This window comes from Arabidopsis lyrata, assembly GCF_000004255.2.
Source record: "Arabidopsis lyrata subsp. lyrata unplaced genomic scaffold ARALYscaffold_7, whole genome shotgun sequence".
In the NCBI taxonomy this organism is placed as follows: domain Eukaryota; kingdom Viridiplantae; phylum Streptophyta; class Magnoliopsida; order Brassicales; family Brassicaceae; genus Arabidopsis; species Arabidopsis lyrata.
The window spans coordinates 20947092-20955619 of NW_003302549.1; the positions used below are offsets into that span (position 1 = coordinate 20947092).

An 8528-nucleotide genomic window follows, 5' to 3' on the forward strand; every position below is an offset into this window, starting at 1 on the left:
ACATGTGAATCACTTGCTGCAACGTCTTGCCATGATCTCTGTTTTGACTTGAACCTTTTTGCAGATTCTTTTTATGCTTCTCTTAATGCTTCGATTGGTCCTTGAATCATTAAAGCTCTGATACCATGTTGGTGTTTTTGCTCTTGTATAATTGTAGAAGCCATTGCTTCAAATACAGAGCATGGTAGAGAAAACAAAGAATTGAAAAGTGGAAAAACTTCTCAATTATTCTCGACAGTTTTTACATAAGACAACATACACACTTATATAGATGTGTACATAACTAACTACTCTAAGTAACCGTTGGTAAGAGTTGTAACTTTTCACACAAGTTACGTGTCTTACTCACACCCTTTCGTAGTAAGTAACACGTAGCACATGACATCCGTTGACTTCACATACAAACTATAACATATATGATATTACAAGATTTAATCATGGACACAAATTCTAACAAGACTTGGCCGAGAATCTCAAGCACCGGAGTGGAGCAACGATAAAAGAAAAGAGGGGTGACCGGTGTGATGCTAAAGAAGCCACCAACCACCAGTCACCGGAGAAGACGCTCGAGGTTGCGGCAAGGGCGAGAAAAAAATTTGAGAGAAAAACAATTTCAGGCGCGTGGGGTTTTAAGTTACATCCTTGTGCGGGGCATGTGCATCGAGAGAAGATGCATTCCGGGTCATGGGATGATTGTTTCCCATAAGAGACATTCTTGGTGCAACCTAACTCTGCGTTTTGGCATGGGACGAAAACTGACTCAAGTACACTCTCCATTGCTCTACCGCGATTTGTGGCCAATAGGTAAAGAACATGAAGGGCACTTATTACTCAGTTTGGGACAGCAAGAAAGAGCAAGCTAAATGTCCATTACCACACTGAAATACAAAACCAATAAATTACAATCAAAGCTTTATTCAAGAAACGAAACCTATAGCAACAACAATCACAAGAACAAATATATGATAGAAATTTAGAAAAAAAAAAAAAAAAAAAAAATGATAGAAATTTAGCTGAAAATAAGATCTCATGAACAGACTAGCTAGTGTTGCACAAAAAAAAAAAAAAAAAAAAAAGAAAAGACTAGCTAGTGATCATGACTACAATTCCAAAAACCATCTTCTTAATTAATGCAACGATTGACCAAAAAAATACAAAATTATATGAATCTATAATTATGCAATATTTGAAAAGCAACCTCGAAGATTGGAATAGTGAGTGGCTCGAAGCAAATATGGCAGTGGAGAACTTCCAAATCCAGCATTGCCCAGCTTGTCTTATTCTCTAGTCGTTTCAAGTGAATATTGCTCAAACCATTGACGTCGCTTGAGGCACACTCCATAACGACAAGCTGAAAATGGAACTGAATCAAGTTTACTAGTTTTGGTTGAATTAGAACCAATTTGTAGCGATTTATAAATATACTAACTTTAAAAGTAAGTATCGAAATTGGTGATTTAGAATATACCTGGAAATATATACTGCTGCCAAATCGTTAATCAAACTAGATTTGGACACGAGATGTTAGTGCTGCGAACGACTTCGTCCTTTTGACTCCTTTCTAGGTTTAGATTTACTCGGTAAGAAGAAAGATTTCTTAGGTTTTTTCTGATTTTGACTCGGAAATATTCAATCGGATCTTTCCTTTAAGTTTTTAGCAAAACCAAAAATATTTTGCAAATATAATGATTTATTGCTAATATAACAAATTTGAGCTAATTTCTTAAAACTTCTCTACCTAATTTAAACATATATATATATATATATATATATATATATATATATATTCTCATTTCACTTTTATTTGATCTTATTTTTATATTATTTTGAATTATCATAAAAGATATATAGTTAATAAAATTTTAATTTTTTTTTGCATATGATGTGATTCAAAATTTTAAAACAGGCATATATTACTCAATCGATAAAAAAAAAGTATGTGTACAATCTAAAATAGAACCAAACAATAAATCATTTAAAGTTTTTTATCGATGTTTTTTGCTCATTTACTGCGGGTCAGGGTTTTTGTTTGAGCTGGATTTTGACTCGGATTTGAGTCATTCGGATCTTTTGTTATTTGAGACTTTCTAAAAAAAATCCGGAATTAGAGTTAGTCGGATCTTTCTTTATTTGAAACATTTTTATAAAATCCAAACAAAATTAAATGATTGATTTTGGAAATATATCAATCGTATATGTAGTTATAACAAACAAATATTTGCTAATCAAATGATTTCCTATTTTAATGCTAAGGATTTTGCATTTAGTATTTTTTTCATAAATAAAATGAACTACATAAATTTGTTTTTCAATCCAACTAAACGAATTAGAAATGTCTCATAACTAAAACAATTTCTACTTTCTCACCAAGATTTTTGGAACTGATTCTTTAACAAATTTAATTATCATTTATTAAGTTTTCTAATTCTAGCCAATTATAATTAATCCATGAAATCTTGCTTCTTCACAAAGATTTTTGGAATCGTGAATCACATCTAACCCTAATCGTATATGTTCTCTATATATATCCATTTCATTGCTAAGAGTAAACATCACTTCTTAACATAAAAAGTTGATAAAAAAATGGCTGCCATTTTACTTACCTTTGTGACTTGAGACCTTACAAAAACTAATCTTTTTGTGTGGTTTAAAAGGTATGGGAGTGAGCACATCAACGTTGCCTTGGTACACTCATCCTCTTATTTTTCTGTTGTTTTTTTAAGAAATTAATCATATATTAATTATCATTTTGTGTGGTTTATAATGATGTACTAGATAAATTACCCGCACTATGTGCGGGATGAAATGGCAATTAAATAAGTGCATTGTAGTCTTAGTTACAAAAATTATTGTATTATTATCCAGAATCCAAAATCTGGTAGTGTATTATGAAACATGTTTAAAAAAACGTTTCATATTCCAATAATCGATTTTTCGTATCGGAATTCGTTTTACCCGTAAAATAATTAAAGACGCCAATTTCTTTTCTAACGTAACTTAAATAACAAACACATATACATCTTTGTAAAAGAGTTGATGAATATTTAAAAAATTTAGATTGCTCAAAAACTAAGAAGATGTGTGTTTGGTAAATTTGAGAGGATGAAGATGATATCAGGAAATATATTTATAGAGAAATATTTTTGTAGGGTTCCATTTAATTTTTGAAATTTGGATTGCCTTCAAAATTTGAAAAATTAATTTATTGTTGATTTTATGATAGATTTAGTTTTGAGAATTAATTTTATAAATGTAGTTTGGATTTATGAACCTAGGAAAATTTGTACTTACAAAAGTTATAAAAATATATTCTAATTTATTAATTTACATGAATTATACGCTTATATGTTTGAATTGTTAAATATATATATATATATATATATATATATATGTGTGTGTGTTAGTCTGGATTTAAAAATATAGACCTTAGATCAATTTAATATATATATACATATACACGAATCCTTTATGTATAGATAGAGATATGATGTTTGTATTACTGATGTTTAATGTTAATTAACGAAATAATTAGAATTCATGGCACATTTGTAACTAATCTAGTAATATATAGACCATTAGTTTGCTCGATTTATGAAATAAAAATGTCTGTTTGATTTTAAGTTTAAGCTTGGACGTAGCATGTCTCACATGTTAATATTAGATAATACATATTTGTTATTTGTTATGCATATATAGAAAAATGTAACATTTTGTTATGTGTTTGCTAATATAGAAATAATAAAGTTTGTCCCGTATAGATTGTGTGTTTTTTTTAAATTTTTTAAGTTTTGTATCGATTGTTTTAATATAATTTCAGGTTTAGTAAATATTTTAGTAGCTATATATTGACATATAGTAATACAAAAGTACTATAATCATTTATTTTTTTATTCTTTTTAACATAATTATTTTTTCTTTATATTCTTAGAATCATTTATGTTGTTTACAAATTTGTTTTAATAAGAAAAGAAATTCTTTAGGACAAAGTTGGTATAATATTAGAAATCTGATGTATTATAGTGTTTCCATCACTAAATATTTTTCAATTACTTTTGAGAAAAATTTATATTTCAAATACACCATTAAGAAAACTATAATGTAAATCTAAAATATATGATTAACAATTATCATTAATTTTTTATATTATAAATTATTATTTTTTCTACTTATTTTAGTTAATTACCTTCTATTGATACTAATATAGTCTTTGAAGGCACATCATATAAAACACATAATTTCTTCGAACAATTTTATATTGTTTTTATACTGTTTATTAGTATCTTTTAATATGTGTTTCTTACTTATTTTATAAAAACAGTATAAAATATGTAAGATCTTTAAGTTGTTCGAACAACTTAAAATTTTAAAAAAATTTATAAAATAATTTCTTCGAACAACTTTTAACTGTTTTATTCTGTTTATTAGTATCTTTTTAATTTCTTCGAGAACCTCCTCCACACATATTAGTTAAAGTCTTACATATTTTATACTTTTTTTGTTTTTCTTAGCCTACTACCTCTTGATTGATTAATACATTATTTTGACAAAATATTTGAAATTAAACAACCAAAATATGTACACGTTAGGGCATACTTGTGTTCGCTCTTATCTATTAGTATTTTTTTGTTATTAATCAAACAGATTTAGAGTCATATATTTTAACATTTTTGCATTTATTTTAAATATTTTGAAGAAAATCATATACTACTAATGATAGTTTCTAAAATATTATCTTTCATTTATTTTGTTATTGCAAAATAAAACTTTGTTTAATTTATTTTTATTACACTATCTTAAACAATAATTCAATATATTATGTTTTCTAACAAAAATCTTTTGTTTAGGTGGCACACAGTGATAAAATGTTGTATATTTTTGTTCGAAAAACTTTAAGAAAACTTTAAGAACTTAGCTTTTCCTAGCGCTACCAACTTAGAAAACAAATTTGTAAGAATTTATAATACATCATCAACGTTCTTTTCACATCTTTTTATTTTATTTCTTATTACATTATCTTACACAATTAAAATATTTTCAATATTTTTTCTAACATTTAGTTGGCACAAATTGATAAGTTGTTCATTCTTTTGTTTGAACAGCTTTAAGAACTTAGCTTTCGAGACCTCCTCCAACCTCTCCCAACTTGGAAATCAAATTTATAATCGACATGCTTTTTCACATCTTTTTTCTTTTATTTTTATTACATTATCTTACGTAAAAAAAAATCAGATATGTTTTCTAACAAAAATATTTTGTTTGTGTAAAACAAAGTGATAAGATGTTCTTTCTTTTGTTCGAACAACTTTAAGAAATTAGATTTCCCTAGCTCTCCTAACTTGAAAAACAAATATGTAAGATCTTTAACTACAACCATTGACATGCTTATTTTACATCATAAAAAAATCGTTGTTATATATAGTTGTAACATGTTAGTTAAAAATCAACAGATTTTATCACTGTTAAGATAAGAAATATTATTTTTTGTTTGTTTCAATAAAGTATTATTATCATAAACCTAGACATTGCATATACAATTTTACTAGTATTTTTTTTTTCCTATTTTACCGATTAATTAACTCAAACATTTTTACTCATTTTTAGTAATTTAATATCCGAATATCAAACTTAAAACATAAAAATCAATCGATATTTAAATAAAATGAAAAAATTGAATAGACGTAAACATGTTAGGTACCTCTTGATTAAATACTTTTTTTGAACTTTTCACCTATCTTTTGATTGATTAACCTATTCAAATTTAATGAGACTAATAGTATTTTTTAAATCTGAATATCCTAGCCATGTACAGTTTTCTTCATTTATTAGCCGATCCTTGTAGTGTCTCAGGCATTGCGAAACTGGAACATGTGAAGAGACTGGAGATCAAATTCTGTGTCAGAATGTTTAGAGAGACTCTGCACTTGAGTTTGAAAATTGGAAGGGATTTTGTCCGGTTGTTGCAGGACCTAGTTTACGTCTCTGAATTTGAAGACATATGGAACGATAAGGCCTCAAACCATTACTCTGACACTTCGCAGTTTTATCGGTTAAAGACTTCAAGTAGGTACGTCCTTCTCTGGATCACTCCTGAGATGTGAGATTGGGAAGCCAGAAACGGCATTAGATATGGTTCTTGACGAAATTTCTATCTGGTCTTGAAAAACAAACACTTTTGATCGACATAGTCCTATTCATTTGCTGTGTAGTTCACCGAACTAACGAAATCATCCGATAAGAGATCATGCCAAGATGGGTAACTATAGCCTATAGGTAGGTTTCTGGAACTGTGTAGGCAAAATCATCACACCGAACAAAGTGCTAAGCTCGCTCTGTTTTATGATTGGCTCTTCTTCGATGACAGAATCAACAATATTATTATGAATGTTGATCATGCTGCTCTCTTGATGGTACGGTCAACCGCAGTATCGGTCTGCTATGTTTTAGGTTACTAATCTAAAACTTAACTCATCTTAAAATAATAGAAAAAGCCAACCAAAATCTAACTTATCTTAATAGTTGATCACGCATTAACTGTAGCAGACGACTCTTCCTAGCGGACACAACATTTGACACATAGTTCGGCGCAGAAGCAAAGCATCATAATAGCCGAGATGGAGTTCAGAAGAACAATCACGAAGGTTAAAGGGTAACTATACTAACTAATATGCATGTTGCTCTTTGACTTTACCACACCAATATTTCTTCTTTTTTAACTTTGTTTTGTGTCTTTTTCTTATTCTTTTCCGTTAGAGATTATGCTTATATACACGTATTCTCATCACAAAATTAACATTTTTGGAAAATAAATCGGCAAGATGTGTATAATCTATTTTAACATTTTATGCGTTTCTTTCTTTTTACAAATATTTATTGTAACAAAAACTTCTCTTATATTTAAGATTCCTATATTTTCGATTTCCTTTTCACAAGTATGTCAATATAGAAAATATGAGAATTTGAAAATGTCAATTGAGGTGATGGCTAAAAATGTTAATTAGCGATTAAAAATGTTATAGAAAATATTTATAATTATAAATGTTATTTAATCTGAATTAAAAATATTAATTATTCCATATGTTGCTTTTTTCCTTTTTAACAAAACTTTTAATATAGAAAATTGTCATCATTTTTGAAAAAGTTAAAATTCTTTTTTAACCACATCATTGGTTTTTATTTTCCTTTTTAGTTAAATTTTAATATAGACAATTTCAAAAATCTAAATATGCTAAATAATGACATGTCTAATTAAGATTGGTTGTTTAAAATCCTAGGTGGACAGCCTGAGAAGCTTATGGCTTCGACTTTTATATAGTATAGACTAGGTTTTGGACCCACGCTACGCGTGGGTTTATTTGTTATATTTTGGTGAAAATTATATATGATTGATGATAATTTTTAAATTACTATTAAAGCAAAATTTTCAGTTCAAATGCACAATTATAAAAATCAATAGTGTTTAAGAATAAAATCTTATCAAAAGAATCATGAATCAATCTTATTTTCTCATATTCAATTGGCCGCCAACACCTATGTCTTCGTTTTCTCTTCACATTCATCGTTTCTTACTCTTCATATTCATTCTCGTCATCTACATTGTCAATTTTTCATGGCCGTCGTCACCGTTACTTTCCGCTTCTTCGTTATACTCTTCCTCTTCCTCTTCCTCACTTTCTTCCTCATCCTCTCTATCTTCTTCTATGTAAAACATTTATTATTATGTGGTCAAAAATAAAGCAACAAATTTAAACTTATAACATTAACCAAACATAGATCCATAAGCCTATGAATTAACTACCCGAAACAACGTCGTTCATTTGACCTTCTGAACTCGAAATTTGACGCCTATCTACCAAAAGTTCATTCCACGTCTCCAGAATACTCTTACCAAATTTCAGATTATTCCGAGTACGTTTGGATATTCATGTCTCCACTTTGCTTGTTAGATCTGAAACTTTAGAAGAAATCTTCTCGAACAAGTTGAAGAAGCTTTCTTCTAAAAATCCGTTTAAATCTATATCCTACCATTAAACCTCAAGACAATAATACCAGAAACCTCACCATCAAGTTTTAGCTACATATGAACCAAACGTTACAATAAAAAGGTCATGTTATAACTGTTTTCTCACTTTTCTTTTCCATGAATGATAATCCAAGTTTATCTTATGATATCACAATCGAACATCTTCTCACGACAATGGCTTTCTCTCTATCTATCTCTCTCTCTCTCTCTCGCTGGTCGCCAATCTATCCGCGTTTCTCTCTTTCTCCTTCATTTTTTACATGGAATACAACCATCTTTGCTACCTAGATTATGACGTCAATTATTTATAACGCAAGAAAACTCTTATCAATTAAATGTATTACTTTTCTTACGTCTCTTCAATTCCCTTTTTTGATTGAAATTGGTACTCCAATAATAACAACTTTTTCTACAATTTCAACACAAGTCTTTATACCTTTTTGCCTGGTTAGATATCATCTAACTAAAGTATATAAAACCTAAGTTAAAAAAAAAAACAGAATCACAT

The 8528-nt window shown here is 28.6% G+C and overlaps 1 long non-coding RNA gene across 1 annotated transcript; it reads right to left on the reverse strand.

Annotated features, from left to right (window-relative positions):
• Positions 1 to 7422: 7422 nt before the first annotated feature.
• Positions 7423 to 8246, reverse strand: LOC110226100. The gene is made up of 2 exons (XR_002330220.1): positions 7796 to 8246; positions 7423 to 7695 (listed from the first exon to the last, which is right to left on the reverse strand). It is a non-coding gene; the product is annotated as an uncharacterized LOC110226100 (long non-coding RNA).
• Between the last annotated feature and the right edge of the window lie 282 nt (positions 8247 to 8528).